This window comes from Schistocerca serialis, chromosome 2 (assembly GCF_023864345.2).
Source record: "Schistocerca serialis cubense isolate TAMUIC-IGC-003099 chromosome 2, iqSchSeri2.2, whole genome shotgun sequence".
NCBI lineage: Eukaryota > Metazoa > Arthropoda > Insecta > Orthoptera > Acrididae > Schistocerca > Schistocerca serialis.
In genome coordinates this window covers 149,320,207-149,338,886 of record NC_064639.1, presented here as the reverse complement: position 1 = coordinate 149,338,886, position 18,680 = coordinate 149,320,207, and positions in this window count along the sequence as shown.

Below are 18,680 nucleotides of genomic sequence, written 5' to 3'. Positions count from 1 at the left end.
TTAAAGCCATTGACATGCAAGCAATCTTCGCTGACACGTCAAATGATGAATAATGGACATTTAACTCTCATATCGTGATAGTTCAATTTAGAGATGGATGAACTCGAGTTAGAAAACTGGGTTAAATCGGTTTGACGGAATTTCAAATCAGTCGCTATAGATACGTCACACAGTCACATCTACGGAATGAAGTGATAACGGTTGATGTGCATGCCGATTTTACTGTTGCCCATATTCTGCAGTTCTGCTGGCAGGTTAGCAGGAAGCAGCTCCTGAACATCGGCGATTTTGTATGCGTCGCAATGGAGGATGTTTCGTGGAATTTTGAGCACCGTCCTTGCAGCCATGTCCAAACGTTCGAGCAGTTCCCCGCTCATTGCATGTTTGCACACCACAGCTCCACCCCTCACTGCTGTTGTCACATCTTCGACAGATGTCGGATGAACTGTTTTCCTCCCTCTGCCGCATTGTACTTCAAAATGACCTTTTCTTCTTTTAGAATTTTGTAATCATTTTCTCCAGACCCTTAGCAGTCACCGGACCAATGCCTGTTTTCATATCCTTGAGTGTCCAGAACTTCTCCAGGTCTACTGACGCACAGTCACCGATCTTGTAAAACAACTTTACCAACAGCGTGCGATCCTTCATGAAGACTAATGTTCCTTATTGGTTTCTATACATACTGTATATTACCATTCCTTCCCTTCAGCTTACACCAATTTCTCTGGGAGCTTTTAACATTTTGCACAATTATATTGTGGAACGCTTCTTCTATGTCGACAGATCCTATGAACGTGTCTCTGTTTTTCTTGAGTGGATGGGACCTTAATAAGTTGTTAAGAGTTTCAAAGGGAGCATTGGGCAAGAGCTGAAGGAAACAGGCTAAGAAACACAATAAAATTCGCTGGACGATTTTGCGGCTTTCTATTCCTCCTCCAGTATTGCGACAACTCGACAGTTGCAACTTACAATAAAGAGGCTTGAGAAGTGGGCTTCAAGGACTGATTTTACTTTTTCTTCTGGGAAACGTGTGTGTTTATTTTAAATTTAACCTTCCTCCTTGCATTTTTAATTTACCTAAATTTCCATTTTACTTTCTGCAATTTTTGGGCCCCATTTTTAACTCCAAACTGTCTTCGTTACTCCGCGTGGAGGACCCAGAGGCGAGGTCCCAGAAGTGTCTTTGCCACAGGTCTTGGGGATTAAAGAGGATGCATCTGCTCCAGCTTTACACAGCTTTCGTGCGATCGTGGATGGACTATGAACGCACAATGTGCACGTTATCGAGGCCTTTGTACCTGAAGATCAGTGACGCTGTACACAATGAGGAGATCAGTCTGTCCACGGGCGACATCAGGACCAGCCTCAAAGTAGACCCTTTGCTGAGACTGGTGAACCGTCACCTACCATACGGCGGCAGCTTCTCATTCTGCGTCGGGCGTGTCCGTTCCTCGCTACTCCCACTCCACCAGCACACCATACCGCTGCTCGTCCGGCTATGGGACGCCTCTTTACCAATCGTCCCCAGGCAATGAGATCTTTTGCGATCTGTACGAAGTGTGCGCTGGAGTCAGATCGTATGGGGCATATACAGGCTCAAATCCAGGGTTTCAACCTACTGCCACCGTGGTTACTGAAGAGGCCCCGAGTTATATTAGATTTAGTGCAGTGCAGGAGACACTGAACTCCAGCGTCTTCCACAATACGTTATTTTCCGACGGTTTAAATGAGCACCACGACTACCTAGCTGTATTCACGAATGGGTCTAAGCAGGGGTCTCTGTTGGTTGGTTACTCTGCTGTGTCCTCAAAATATAGTTGTCTCCAGAGTTAACCTTTTCCGATGCCGAACTATACGCGTTCATCTTTCGTATGTGACGTGCCATTCCTCGTCTGTTCTGATCCCCAGAATGCCCTTCCGTCTCTACAACGCTTGTATCCAGCTTATAAAGTAGTTCAGGGTATACAGGACGCCACAAAGGGTGGGGAAGGAGATGGCTTTCTGCTGGTTGCGAGGGCACTTGGTTGACTCATGGGTATATGGGTATTGCGTGGAACGAAATGGTGTATGTAGCAGCCAAGGAGGTGTGTTGTGTTCCTCGGTCAGTGCAGAGTGCCGTCCTGTTGCATATTATCATCCCGCTGTTGAGGTACAGAGGCATCCGTCCATGGGAGTGTGAGTGGTTGGAAGTGACAGACAACAAGCTCCGTCTCGTAAAGCCCACAACGCAGCCGCTCCCAGCCGCGTGGATAGGACGAGGTACTCCTTACTCGTCTTCGCATAGACCACAACCCTAAGACGCACACATTTTATTAGACTGTGTTTTAATTTCCAACCAGAGGGTAGCCGCAGCTTTGCCGACAGATCTGCCCTCCATTTAAAGTAACGTTCAAACGAAAGTGGTGTGAATTTTAGGGCTTTGTGACTTGTCCCATTTGTTTCCTCAAATTTTAGGAAGATGTTCTTAGTGTGTCAACAAGGCGACTGGCTCAGCCATGTGTTTTGGAAGTGGTCAGCTAGTCACGTTCACCAATGCCTTTCCTTCAGTTCCTTAACGGGCTTGCTTCTGTTTTCATCGTAGGTACAGCACCTTTCACCCTTCCTCCACTCCCTTAAGGAGTTTTACGTAGAGTGATTTTGTGTCTCAACACGAGGGGGGGGGGGGGGGGGTGCGAGTGAGTGCACGATCGGCACTTTATAGGATTCCTCCTCACTGTGTAACAACTAGGGGGTAATTTTATCCACATTCGTTTCCTTTAGCGTGTAAAACGACCCTGGAAACCTCGGCGTCGCGAGTCGTAAGGCCCAAATATACTCAAATGCAAACGTGAGAAAGAGATGGACAGAGAGAAGGGTGAAGAGCATATGAATAGAGAAACAGAGGAGAGGAGGAGATAGACAGAGAGAGGGGGAGGAGGAGGTCGCCACAGAGAAATGAGGAGGAGGTGATGGATAGAAAGACGGGGGCAGGAGGAGATGCTCGGAATACGTGTAACATATTCAAACGTGGGCGAAGCTGTCAGTAAAAAGTAAGTCACCATTCTACATTGAAGCGCCAAAACAACTGGTATAGCTATGTGTATTCAAATACTGAGATATGTAAAGAGGCAGAATACAGCGCTGCGGACGGCAACGCCTATATAAGACAACAAGTGACTAGCACAGTTGTTAGATCGGTTACTGCTGCTACAATGCCACGTTATCAAGACATAACTGAGTTTGGATGTGGTGTTACAGTCGGCACACGAGCGATGGGACACAGCGTCTCCGAGGTAGCGATGAAGTGGGGATTTTCCCATACGACAGTTTCACGAATGTACCGCGAATATTAGGAATGCAGTGAAACATTAAATCTCCGACATCGCTGCGACCGGAAAAACATCCTGCAAGAACGGAACCAATGACAACTGCAGACAACTGCAGAGAATCGTTCAACGTGACAGAAGTTCAACCCTTCCAAAAATTTCTGCACAGTGCTGGGCTGTCAACAAGTCTCAGCGTGCGGACCTTTCAACGAAATATCGTCGATGTAGGCTTTCGGAGCCGAAAGCCCACTCGTGTATCCTTGATGACTGCTCGATACAAGGCTTTACCCCTCGCCTGGGACCGTCAACACGACTTTGGACCATTGATGGCGGGAAACATGTTGCCTGTTCGGACAGGTCTCGTTTCAAATTGTATCGAGCATATGGCTGGTTACGGGTATGGACACAACCTCGTGAATCTATGGACCTTATGTGTCAGCAGGAGACTGTTCAAGCTGGTAGAGACTCTGTAATGGGCATGTGCAGTTGAAGTGACATGGTACACCTGATACGTCTAGATACGACTCTGACAGGTGACACGTACGTAAACATCCTGTCTGGTGACCTGCATCCATTTTATGTCCATTGTCCGTTCTGACGGACATGGGAAATTCCAGCAGGACACTGCGATAGCCCACATATCCAGATTGGCTACAGAGTGGCTCCAGGAACACTCTTCTGTGTTCAGAAACTTCCGCTGGCCACCAACTCCCCACACATCAACATTATTGAGCATGTCTGCGATGCTTTGGGACGGGCTATTCAGAAGAAATCTCCACCCCGTCGTTTTCTTTTTGGTCATCAGTCTTCTGACTGGTGTGATGCGGTCCGCCACGAATTTCTCTCCTGCGCTAACATCTTCATCTCAGAGTAGCACTTGCAACCTACTTTCTCAATTATTTCCTGGATGTATTCCAATATCTGTCTTCCTGTACAGTATTTGCCCTCTATAGTGCCATAGAAGTCATTTCCTCATGTCTTAACAGATGTCCTATTATCCTGTCCCTTCTATCTATCAGTTCCTTTCCTCTCCTATTCTGCGCAGAACCTCCATATCAGTCCACCTAATTTTCAACACTCGTCAGCAGCACCACATATCAGATGCTTCCATACTCTTCCGGCCGGCCGGAGTGGCCGAGCGGTTAAAGGCGCTACAGTCTGGAACCGCACGACCGCTACGGTCGCAGGTTCGAATCCTGCCTCGGGCATGGATGTGTGTGATGTCCTTAGGTTAGTTAGGTTTAAGTAGTTCTAAGTTCTAGGAGACTGACGACCTCCGATGTTAAGTCCCATAGTGCTCAGAGCCATTTGAACCATACTCTTCCGTTCCGGTTTTCCCACAGTCCATGTTCCACTACCATACAATGTTATTCTCCAGACGTACATTCTCAGAAATTTCTTTCTCAAATTAAAGCTGATATTTGATATTAGTAGAATTCTCTAGGCCAGGAATTCTCTTTTTGCCATTGCTAGTCTGCTTTTGATGTCCTCCTCGCTCCGTCCGTCATTGGTTATTTTACTGCCTAGATAGTAGAATTCCTCAACTTCATCTACTTCGTGATCATCAGTCCTGATGTTAAGTTTCTCGCTGTTCTTATTTCTACTACTTCTCATTACTTTTGTCTTTCTTCGATTCACTTTCAATCCATACTCTGTTCTCAGATCACGTAATTCTTCTTCACTTTCACTCAGGATAGCGATGTCATCAGCGAAACATATCATTGAGATCCTTTTACCTTGAATTTTAATTCCACTCCTGAACCTTCCTTTTGTTTCCATCATTGCTTCCTCGATGTACAGACTGAACAGTATGGGCGAAAGGCTACACCCTTGTTTTACACTATTCACAATATGAACACTTCGTTCTTGGTCGTCCACTCTTATTATTCTCTCTTGGCTGTTTTACATATTGTATATGACCCGTCTCTCCCTGCAGCTTACCCCTACTTTTTTCAGAATCTCGAACAGCTTGCACCATTTTATATTGTCGAACGCTTTTTCCAGGTCGACAAATCCTATGAAAGTGTCTTCATTTTTCTTTAGTCTTGCTTCCATTTTTAACCGCAACATCAGAGTTGCCTCACTCGTGCCTTCACCTTTCCTAAAACCAAACTGGTCGTCATCTAGCGCATCCTCAATTTTCTTTTCCATTCTTCTGTATGTTATTCTTGTAAGCAACTTGGATGCATGAGCTGTTAAACTGATTGTGTGATAATTCTCGCACTTGTCAGCCGTTGCCGTTGATAATTGCTGATTCTTCCTGATGTGTCGACAGAAGTGCCGGCACAGTGTGGTTTGAGGGGACCGCAATGCACGCTATAAGCTCACGAAGGATGGCGTGAGGTCTGAAACAGGATACGTAATGAATGCTATAAAGAAAAGTACGTAGCTTCTGGAATACTTAACTTTAATCCATCATTGTTTACATCTGGAGATTGTGGCGATACAAGTGAGACTCTTTAGATACAAGCTATGTAAGGCTAATGGCGCCTTGCTAGGTCGTAGCCATTGACTTAGCTGAAGGCTATTCTAACTATCTGCTCTGCAAATGAGCGAGGCTTCGTCAGTGTGCATCGCTAACTACGTCGTCCGTACAACTGGGGCGAGTGCTAGTACGTCTCTCTAGACCTGCCGTGTGGTGGCGCTCGGTCTGCTATCACTGAAAGTGGCGACACGCGGGTCCGACATGTACCAATGGACCGCGGCTGATTTAAAGCTACCACCTAGCAAGTGTGGTGTCTGGCGGTGACACCACACTTCCGCCTTTAGGGGCAGATTCTCACCCCTAGCACAAGAGAGTGCCCTGAACCTCCGTCCCTCCTCCTCCCACTTTGACAAGGCCTTTGGCAGAATGAAAGTGACTTCTTATGGCTGAAGTCATTGGCCACCAGTGCTGATTATTAATTAAAATTTAAGCAGCGGACGGATTCGAGCACGGGACCGAAGACGTTTTCATTTTCAATCAAAGATGCTACCCCTATTTATTAAAAAAATGATAAAGAAAAGGATTCAACACTTTATTATGCGGTATTTTATTTGTTGTTCATTTTGTTCTTATGTATTTATTTGCAATCCTTTTTTGTTCCTTTTTTTTTCTCGGGGGGTGTCCACAGCAGCCAAACGGTGGGATGTCCTGGTCGTCTTTTCGTTCAGCGAGGGTGAAACACCCTACAATTACCGTTGAAGTCTCTCATCAGTCCATCATGTGAATCTCTCAGTCTCTTCTCACACCTGGTACACTCAAATGGTATGGAGGGCGCGTAAACAACGACCCCAAATAATTCGCCAGGAGCGTACCGTACGACGCATTGTGCCGTAAAATCGTGTAGTTACTCGTCAAATAATGCCAGAAATCTAACAAATCCTGCAACGCTCTCATTAAAAAAGTATGGCAATGCCATACCCTTAACACATTGTAATGGGACGCGAAGTTAAAGCGTCACTCATCCACAATGATCACCTCAGTTAGCAGGTAAATATAAGTTAAATTTAGGGTTTTGTTTATGTATTTTTTTTTAAATTCTTTATTTCATTTCATAATAATTATACAATAATGACCCACCACCTTAGTGATTAGTGGGTCGTATATTTCTAAATTTACAATAGCAGCTTTAATATTTTTCTTAACTACAGACAGTTCTACGATTTCTACTAGGCAGACTACTTCCAGTTTACTAGCTAACATAATTTCTAGTTACTACGATTGGTTAATACTAACTGCCTGCAGCGTTACAAGTGTGCCAGTTTTAATAATATAAACCTACTTAGATGCCTTGCTCATAGAGCTAATCCCTATGAGCAAGCCCCTGGCACAGGGCAGACAAGGGTTAACTTATCGCTGCAGGTTCCTAACTTACTATCCTATTCTAATTAACTAAATCTAATTCTTATTCTATGTCATAATCGGTGCGTTTTCTTCATTCGGGATCGCCCCAGTCCCCCTGGTCCCGGTCGTGGCGGATTCCAACTGTAAAGTCGACCTATCCACGAACAGGCGGTATTTTGTAATATTTTGTTATTTTTGTAAAATGTTTAAAGTTTTGTATTTTTCTTTTGTATATTTCATGTTTGGAGAGAGCAGCGCAGCTCGCGGAAACAGTATCTTCACTGCCGGAACCAGAAAGAAAATTGCTGGCCACTAGACGTCGCGGGTCAACGGCCAAAGAGCAGCAGAAGATCCTGTGACCGGGTTGTTGCGTCGAACCTCCAACATTCAAATAAATAAAAATTTGTAATTTTCCATTGTAATGACGTCACAGAATGTTTAGTTCATACTGTATTTTGTTCATTTCTGTTTTGTCGAGTATGATGTTCACATCTGTATGTAGCATATACGAAGACAATAGAACAGTGTATGCTCTAAAGCTTAAATACGTGTTCGATAATTATTTATGAAGAGTTATATTATGAAACAATTATTACTGAATTTTTCCAAGGTATTAGTTTTCAGAAGAGTTTGATTTCGATTTTTGAATCATAAGGGTTTTACAGTTTGATTTTAATATGGGAAAAATAAGATAACTTGCAAGAATATGGTTTCCAAGAACAAACAAACGACATCTAAATTTCAAAAGTTTGCGAAAACCAGTTGGACTGAGTGACGTAATTTTGCACAAACGACTCAACTGAAGGTGTTTTAATTACAGTTTCGTTCAAGAATCGTTTAAAGAGAACTTTAAAAGAATTTAAATAATTTTTTGAAGTGTTTTGTAAACGACGTAGGTGACGAAGTCTGCACATGGTCATATTTCAAACAAAAATCAATGAGTCGTACGCGTCGTTACACTACACCATACCGTGGCGTTGTGACGAGTAGCACTGAAGCAAGTGACGTCGGGATGGATCAGCTCAGTGGGTTCTACGGACGTCGCAGCAGCGATGCAAACATGCGCCGTGTGAGGAGCCAGCAGTCGGTAGCCGTACCACAAATGAAAAGGTGCATGTCGGTGCTGACAGCGTCGCATCTGGTGCAGAGAGGATTCTCCACAAGATGTATCGTGTGTAAACGTCGTTGGGTGCGAAATTTTTCAGTCGTTATCCCATCCCACAACGCTCTGACCGGTGGGAAAGAAAGGGGATTGTATGTTACTACACACCCGTCTCCAGCCAACCGCCGAATGTCGGTGTTCAACCACAATAGTAGACAGCGTCCGTTCAAAGTAGGGGTAGAAGTCCTTGGTTCTAGGATCCCGAGTGGTCGGCAAGACATCCAACAGATAACTCATATCGACCAGATAGGTGCGAGTGTGACACAGTGCTGGCGTGATATGTCCAACAGGAATCGGCGGAGAGAGGGACTGAGGCATCATCTACTGAATAAGTATACCAGGGAAGGTGTCCTTGTCCGAAGTACGTAGGCGATGCATCGTCCGCAGGAAGAGAGCGCGCGATGACCGAAGGCCGCCTGGAACTTGACAGCTACCGTAGCTGCCATCGGGAGAATGTGTGTGTAATGAGTAATTTTCGGAGCGAGGTAGACGTTGACAAAATGTACCCGCATGATCAAGTCAGGTGTTCGAAAGTTCGCTGCACGTGCCCTTGGAAGGTCACTCCCAAACATTTCATCGCCGGAACTTTGGTAATGGGCACTGGCGTACTCATTTGCAATCCTCTGCACATATCCATGTAGTGCAACTTTCGCAGGTTGATACGGCTCCCGGCCACCTCGCCGTATTGCTGAAGCCACGCGATCTCCGTACGTATATCTTCTGCCGACCTCGCCAAGAATATTAAATCGTCCGCATAGGCACAACATTTAAAATGCACATCGCGGAGGCGGATGCCCTCCAAACGCTGTCGTAGACCATAAAATCCCAGGCTCGAGGGCGACGGCGAAGAGAAAGGCTGACAGGGGACATCCTTGCACTGAGCGCTCAATAGTGAACGGTGGCGAGCGGAAGCCATTGACCAGAACAGTGGAAAGGGCTCCGTGGATGAGACGGAGAACCACACCTGCCGATACTGCGAACAGTCCCATCTTCTCTAAGACAGCCTGCATGTAATGGTGGTCAACTCGATCAAATGCGTGATCTAGGTTAACCGCCACGACGGCGCCTTCTTAGTGGCATGCTGACATGAGCGCCACCACATCTCTATAACAGCGTAACGCTGTGTGTATATTACTGCCACCTCCCAGACATGTTTGGTCGGCGTGTATGGTTTCTTTGACAACAGCGAGGAGGCGAGCACGAAGAATGCAGGCGAACAGCTTGTAATCCGAATTTAATAACGTCAACGGTCGGAAGTCTTGCGGTCTCCACGCCCCGTTTGGTTTTGGCACAGGTATGATCATGCCTTCCGGAAAATTCTGGGGGGGGGGGGGGAGGGGGCGGGGGGGGGGGGGGGACGCGGGAGTTCGGATCCAGGAGTTCGCAGCACATCTGCCACCAATCGTCCCCCATCAGGTCATAAAAGGTGCTATAAAATTCAAGCGGAAGACCGTCAGGCCAAGGTGATTTGTTTCTCGCACCCTGCGAGAGGGCCGTGCGCATGTCTTCTCACGTGACGGCCTCCAAGAATGTGGCGTCGCCTGGCGCCCAGCTGGGGTTCTGGGCGCTGCAGTCTGGAACCGAGCGACCGCTACGGTCGCAGGTTCGAATCCTGCCTCGGGCATGGATGTGTGTGATGTCCTTAGGTTAGGTAGGTTTAATTAGTTCTAAATTCTAGGCCTTAACTTCTAAGGTCAAAGTCGTATAGTTCTCAGAGCCATTTGAACCATTTTTGAACCTTGCGCCCAGCTGAAGGTGGCAGGTTGTGCAGGACGTAGTCAATGTCATTGTCACGCCATTGATCTGCTAGATAGAGAGTGCGGTAATAATCTGTGAGAGCACGGGACATGGTGTTGTGTGTCTTTGCGAGTTGCCCGTCTGCAGAAATAACTGCCGTGATGAGCCGTCTCTTACGGTGCCTCCGTTCTCTGACGATGTGATAAAGGGAGGCACGTTCCTCTGGGATGGAATCACACAGTCTCGATCGAACCCGCGTGCCGTCCAATCTGTCAGCCGTGATCTGCAGAAGCCGTCCCTGTGTCCGGTGGGCAACCATTTGGCGTTCTGGCGAAGGTGGTTGTGACGCTAGTTCCCGCAAGGCCGTGTAGTAAAACTCAGAGGTGGACCGGAGCCAATGCGCCCTGTCTCGTCCATATGGCATGCGCGTGCGGCGAAGAACTGGTTTGGCGCAGTTATGTCCACCATCGTGTCGTGGAATCATAGGTACGACGCCGTCGGTCACATTTGTGCCCGGTGTCAGTGACGGCTACACGGCAAGCCTCTTCCCGGAGAATGTTAACGTTAAGAGTCCAAGGTCCTCTGCTATGGCTCGTTTGTTGTCGTCGCAAAGTCACGGCGCAGATGAAGGCCTGATAGTCTGTAATTCTGTCCAACCTGCTGGCCGAGAGGCTGGTGAACTGTGTATATGCGAGTCGGTTACCGTGGATTAGCGTCCATGCATCATGCAAAGCGAGATCTCTGACCATAGCATGTAGGCTGGACATGGGACATGGATCTGATCCTCAGGGCGTAAGGCGCTGTTAAGTCCCCGCCCACCACCAGGTGCTCTGTAGCGCTCTGAAAAAATGAAGCTACCTCAGTGGAGTAATAGAGTGTTCGCACTCGACGCTTCGCGGTACCAGACGGGGCATACAGATTAACAAGACGGACTGCGCCGATGGTGGGCGCAATGCCCTTCGCTGATGGCAAAAACTGAATATCTGTTGGTTCGATGCCATCGCGTAGTAGTATGGCCTTACCGCCACCACCGTCGGAAGTTGGGTTGACGTAAGAATCGTATCCATAAACATCCCGTCGCAGATCAGGCCGTACCTCTTGAAGAAACACGATATCGATGTCCGCCGCTCGAATCATATCCTTAACAATTGAGTTTTGATCGTGGAGCTAATGCCGTTGACATTGACTGTACCTATCCGATACAACTGGGTCATTTGATAGGACGACGACGTATCCTGATGTCGTTTAAGCCAGTATGCCCCACATCGTCCGTCCGACCATCCCTGTCACCCGCACCGTATATACACTCCTGGAAATTGAATTAAGAACACCGTGAATTCATTGTCCCAGGAAGGGGAAACTTTATTGACACATTCCTGGGGTCAGATACATCACATGATCACACTGACAGAACCACAGGCACATAGAGACAGGCAACAGAGCATGCACAATGCCGGCACTAGTACAGTGTATATCCACCTTTCGCAGCAATGCAGGCTGCTATTCTCCCATGGAGACGATCGTAGAGATGCTGGATGTAGTCCTGTGGAACGGCTTGCCATGCCATTTCCACCTGGCGCCTCAGTTGGACCAGCGTTCGTGCTGGACGTGCAGACCGCGTGAAACGACGCTTCATCCAGTCCCAAACATGCTCAATGGGGGACAGATCCGGAGATCTTGCTGGCCAGGGTAGTTGACTTACACCTTCTAGAGCACGTTGGGTGGCACGGGATACATGCGGATGTGCATTGTCCTGTTGGAACAGCAAGTTCCCTTCCCGGTCTAGGAATGGTAGAACGATGGGTTCGATGACGGTTTGGATGTACCGTGCACTATTCAGTGTCCCCTCGACGATCACCAGTGGTGTACGGCCAGTGTAGGAGATCACTCCCCACACCATGATGCCGGGTGTTGGCCCTGTGTGCGTCGGTCGTATGCAGTCCTGATTGTGGCGCTCACCTGCACGGCGCCAAACACGCATACGACCATCATTGGCACCAAGGCAGAAGCGACTCTCATCGCTGAAGACGACACGTCTCCATTCGTCCCTCCATTCACGCCTGTCGCGACACCACTGGAGGCGGGCTGCACGATGTTGGGGCGTGAGCGGAAGACGGCCTAACGGTGTGTGGGACCGTAGCCCAGCTTCATGGAGATGGTTGCGAATGGTCCTCGCCGATACCCCAGGAGCAACAGTGTCCCTAATTTGCTGGGAAGTGGCGGTGCGGTCCCCTAAGGCACTGCGTAGGATCCTACGGTCTTGGCGTGCATGCGTGCGTCGCTGCGGTTCGGTCCCAGGTCGACGGGCACGTGCACCTTCCGCCGACCACTGGCGACAACATCGATGTACTGTGGAGACCTCACGCCCCACGTGTTGAGCAATTCGGCGGTACGTCCACCCGACCTCCCGCATGCCCACTATACGCCCTCGCTCAAAGTCCGTCAACTGCACATACGGTTCACGTCCACGCTGTCGCGGCATGCTACCAGTGTTAAAGACTGCGATGGAGCTCCATATGCCACGGCAAACTGGCTGACACTGACGGCGGCGGTGCACAAATGCTGCGCAGTTAGCGCCATTCGACGGCCAACACCGCGGTTCCTGGTGTGTCCGCTGTGCTGTGCGTGTGATCATTGCTTGTACAGCCCTCTCGCAGTGTCCGGAGCAAGTATGGTGGGTCTGACACACCGGTGTCAATGTGTTCTTTTTTCCATTTCCAGGAGTGTATTATTGATCGCCTGAGACAAGATGTCCGTCCGACGATCCGCCAGCCGCGAGCATCTGGTTGTCGCTCGAGTCTGATATAATTCTTTCCATAAAATTACCAAATATGCCGTAAACAGTCGTAAAATCATGTTTTATTTATTCACTTTTGCAAATCGATTTCAATTGATTAACAGCCATCATCGGTGCTTTCAACCAATTTGTGGCCTCACTAGTAATACTGTAACTTTATGTTTGACCTCTGCTTAAGACAGTATTACTACTCAGGGCACATATTGGTTGAAAGCACCGATGATGGCTGTTAATCAGTTGAAATCGATTTGCAAAAGTGAATGAATAAAACATGATTTTGCGACTGGTCGCTGCACTTTGGTAATTTTATGGTTTACGGTTGCTGCACGACTTGGGAACCACACGGAGCCCACCATTCATAATTCTTTCCGTCTCCATCTCGGACGCCCAATCAGCAAGCTGGAGGTGTGGTACGTTAGGTGACGCATGACGTTCTTCCGATGTCTTAGCCGCAAAATCGCCAAGGGGCTCGTCGTTGAGCTGAGCATAGCCAACTTGGCTTTGTACTTGGGAGGACGTTCCTAGCAATGAACCAGGAACCGTTGGTGTGAGGTCCACAGTCCTGGGCGCAGACGGATTTTCCTCATCCTCCTGCCACTTGTCACCATATCGCGAAGCATTTCCTGCAGACAGCCTCCTCTTCTTTCGTCGCTTGGGTGACTTCTGCATGCGGGAACGAGTGTCCACGTCCTGTGGATCACGGCAAACAGTAGGCACCTCCTGCATCTAAGTGTCCGAACTCGAATCGATTTGCTGATGCTCTCCTTCCTCACACGGCTGGGGTGCAGACGTGGTCGCTGCTGTCGAGCACGGCGACGGTTCCGATGGAGGCTTCGTTGTCGTGGGCGCGGAAACCGGGCCGCGGACGTCGGCAACTGGAACGGAACGACGTCCACGTCCGACATTTTCCTCGCTGCCTCAACGTGTGTAGCAGTCAGAGTTGTCGGTAGTGATATAGGCGTCGTGTCTGCACGTGGTATCTGGACTAGGCGTCGCTGCAGGCATTCGGGGCGTTCAAAAATGGTTCAAATGGCTCTGAGCACTATGGGAATTAACTTCTGAGGTCATCAGTCCCCTAGAACTTAGAACTACTTAAACCTAACTAACCTAGGGACATCACACACATCCATGTCCGAGGCAAGATTCGAACCTGTGACCGTAGCGGTCTTGCGGTTTCAGACTGTAGCGTCTAGAACCGCTCAGCCACCATGGCCGGCTCAGAGCGTACATACCGTTCCTGCCCGCACCCTGAACAAGTCCGCGGTTGACCATCATAAAAGACGATCCCTCGACAGCCACCAACGGTCACGTACGATGGGATGTGTTTACGCAGTTCGATTCGCACCTGACGTACTCCATTCAGTACAGGATACGTCTCGAACATATGCCACTTTTCTTCCGCGTGACTTAGTTCTTCGAGTGGTCGAGAGCCAAACGCCACCTCGGCTCCAGGCGCAGGTTCGCGTTCACCTTGACCTCAGCTCGCTCCCAAAGGAGGTTACCCCAGCTTCGGTATACCACTCGTGGTTTGTCGAACTTCGTCCGCAGTTCATTAATACGATCTTCATTTATACAGATGGCTCTAAGACCAATGACGGTGTCGGGTGTTCTTTTATTGTCGGAGCACACAGTTTCAAATACCGGCTCCATGGCCATTGTTCGGTCTTCACAGCTGAGCTATTTGCCGCCACCGACATTCTGCTTATGTCATCTGCTCCGATTCCCTGAGCGCCATCCAGAGCCTCAGCGATCCGTATCCGGTTCACCCTTTCTTGCACCGGATCCAACGCTCTCTTCAGCAGCTGGCGGACGACGGTTCTACGGTTACCTTTATGTGGGGTCCTGGTCATGTCGGTATCCCTGGGAACGAAGCTGCAGGTGCCGCGGCCAAGGCTGCGGTCCTCCAGCCTCGGACAGCTTCCTGTTGTGTACCTTCATCTGATTTTAGCAGGGTCATTTGTCAGCGCATTTTATCGCTGTGGCATGCCGATTGGTCTACACTTACTGAAAACAAGCTTCGGGCCTTGAAACCTCTCCCCACGGCTTGGACGACCTGTTCACGCCCTTCTCGGCGGGAGGAGGTCGTTTCGGTCCGGTTACGGATTGGACACTGCCGGTTGAGCCACCGCCATCTGCTGACGGCTGCGCCGGCGCCGTTCTGCCCATGTGGGCAATTGCAGACGGTACGCCACATTTTAACGTCCTGTCCGAATTTTAATACACTGCACATTGATCTTGGCCTGCCATGTACTCTGGATGAAATTTTAGCGGATGACCCAGCAGCTGCTCGCGTTCTTCGGTTTATCCACTTGACAAACCTGTTTAAGGACATTTGATTATACTGTTTTCTTTTAATCCCTTGCCTGTTAATGTGCCTTTTATAGCGTTGTCCTTTTTAGTTGCTGTTTTAACATTGTGCCTTGCAGTGCATTCATAATTTAGTCTAGGCGCTAATGACCACTGTAGTTGTGCGCCCTAAAACCACAAAAAAAAAAAGACTTAGTACTTCACCGCAAGGCTGCAGCGCGTTCACGACAAGCGTGGCCGGAACTTCAAACAGCAGTTCGAATATTCGTGTGTTCCGAACGCCGAGTCCTGCATGGTCGACAGTCACTACACCAAAAAAATAAATAAATTTCGAAATGTGTGTGAAGTCTAATGGGACTTAACTGTTAAGGTCATCAGTTCCTAAGCTTACACACAACCTAAATTATTCTAAGGACAAACACACACGCTCATGCCCAAGGGAGGACTCGAACCTCCGCCGGGACCAGCCGCGCAGTCCGTGACTGCAGCGCCTGAGACCGCTCGGCTAATCCCGCGCGGCTCACTACACCCACGTTGCCGTCCGAGTAGTGGAAACGATATCTATCGGTGGAACGTCGAAGAAGTCGTTCGCACGCTTTTTCATCGACAAATTTCAAGTAAACTGTACTAGAGATTATCGATGTACACCGATAAGTTTCTGTAGATCAACGTGCATTACATCACGCAGGAAACGCTCTACTTCGTATGCCTTAGGTCGTGCGTACTGGGGATCGAAGATCGAACGTTACATTAATCGTGGTCTTTCTATAAGGAAGCGCCATCGTCGTTCGAGGTGATCTGTTTACACTGCAAAACCCGCGCGGGTAAACAACGGCCCGCTTGCGGAGCGCCGCACAGAGCTTCGCGCACGTCCGCTTCCCAACACGGCTGAGAGCCGACTTCCCCTAGACCCCGTCGTACACTTACAGATTTATGGACAGCCCTGCAGGATTTATGGTGTCAGTTAACTCCAGCAGCACTTCACACATTATTCGAGTCCATGCCACGGCGTGTTCCGGCACTTCTACGTGCTCGCGGGGGCCCTACGCGATATTAGGCAGTTCTACTAGTCTCTTTGGCTCTTCAGTGTATATGTATACCATCTCGTATACACAAATATCTTGGCAATAATGTCATGTCATATACAAATCATTCCTTAAAAAGAAGCTAGAACGTTAAAATAAACATAACCAAGCACGGAAATTTTCAGCTTTCATAACCTTTCTAAGATGTTGACACATTGCATAGCAATATCGTAGATGTTTAATAAATTAGCGTTTCTACTTATATGTATAGAGATTTTGGTATTCTTACCGTATTCCAGTTTGATACTTCCGTGAAGACAACGGTATCTCACAGGTATCCTAACCCACCATCTGATAAATTTTATTTGCATGTATATTAAGACTATCGACGATGCTATTAAGCTTCCTTGGGCACATTGGATGTTACTTTCCATGTATTGAGAATTCCTAGTGAAGATAGTTTCTGAAGATACCCTGCGTGTTTGAATGTTGCTCATCAGTCAACGTTGTTGGTACTGTGTTTAGCGACTATTGGAAATCTGTCTGTTCACCTGTATGAAAATGGGATAAACAAACTTCAGAATGCCACGATCGTAGTGACTGAGATTACCGGTTTCGGCAACGCCATGTTGCCATCTTCGTGTCTTATGTACTAAACTTCAAAGCATCTTACCTATGGGCACAATAATTTGTGTCACATAATAAACAAAAAAACAAAAATGGTTCAAATGACTCTGAGCACTATGGGACTTAACTTCTGAGGTAATCAGTCCCCTAGAACTTAGAACTACTTAACCCTAACTAACCTAAGGACAGAACACACATCCATGCCCGAGGCAGGATTCGAACCTGCGACCGTAGCAGTCGCGCGGTTCCAGACTGAAGCGCCTAGAACCGCTCGGCCACCGCGGCCGGCCATAATAAACAGGCATTCGAAGAACATGCGTGGCATAATACACTGAAGAGGCAAAGAAATTGGTACACCTTCCTAATATCGTGTAGGGCCCCCGCAAGCAAGCATAAGTGTCGCAACACGAAGTGGCATTGACTCGACTAATGTCGGAAATAGTGCTGGCGGGAACTGACACCATGAATCTTGCATGACTGCCCATAAATCTGTAAGAGTACGACGGGGTGGAGATCTCTTCTAAAAAGGACGTTGCAAAGCATCCCAGATATACTCAGTAATGTTCATGTGTGGGGAGTTTGATGGACAGCGGATGTGTTTAAACTCAGAAGAGTGTTACTGGGGCCACTCTGTAGCAATTTTGAACGTGGGGGTGTCGCATTGTCCTGCTGGAATTCCCCAAGTCTGCCGGGATCCATAATGGACATGAATGGATGCAGGTGATCAGACAGGATGCGTGTCACCTGTCGGAGTCATATCTAGACATATCAGGGGTCCCATATCACTCCAGTTTCACATGCCCCACACTATTACAGAGCCTCCACCAACATGAACAGTCAGCTGCTGACACGCAGGGCCCACGGATTGATGAAGTCGTCTCCAAACACGTCCATCCGCTCGATACAATTTGAAAAGAGACTTGTCAGACCAGGCAACATATTTCCAGTCATCAACAGTCCAACTTCGGTGTTGACAGACTCAGGTGCGGGGCGTATAGCTTTGTGTCGTGGAATCATGAAGGGTATGTAAGTGGGCCAGCATTGAAATCTGCAGAAATTTGCGGAAGGGTTGCACTTCTGTCACGTTGAACGATTCTCTTCATCGTCGTTGGTCCATATGTTGCAGGATCTTTTTCCGGCCGCAGCGACGTCGGGGATCTAATGTTTCACTGGATTTCTGATATTCACGGTACACTCGTGAAATGATAGTGTGGGAAAATCACAACTTCATCGGTACCTCGGAAATGCTGTGTCCCATCGCTTTTGCGCCTACCCCCACGTTCAGATCTTGATGTCTTATATAGGCGTTGCCGACCGCAGTGCCGTATTCCACCTGTTTACGAATGTTCAAACTGCTGAGGTCATCGGTTCCAAGACTTACACACTACTTTAACTTAAACTGACTTAACGCTAAGAACAATACACATACCCATGCCCGAGGGAAGGACTCGAACTTCGGCGAGAGGGGCCGCGCAATCCGTAACATGGCGCCTCATACTGCGCGGCCACTCCGCGCAGCTATCTCTGTGTTTTAATACGCATGCCTGTACCAGTTTCTTTGGCGCATAAGTGTATATCGGTGTGTCAAAGATAAAAACATTCATTACATAAAATATCACACACATGGCGCCAAACGTACTTGCTGATGCTCCATTAGAAGTAGCACCGATGTCAAGAATCCAGATGGAAACAGAAAACTTTTATACCCACGTTGTTGATAATGGATCACGCTAAACGTCGGTTCTACCCAGACATAGAAACGGCTCAAATTATACTGCACGATCAAATTCGCAACACTGAGGTAAATTTTGAACTTAATTAGCAGCCGTTAGAACACAAATGTTTACATTTACAATGTTAATGAAACGTAGAATTATATGCTTCGGTTACTGAT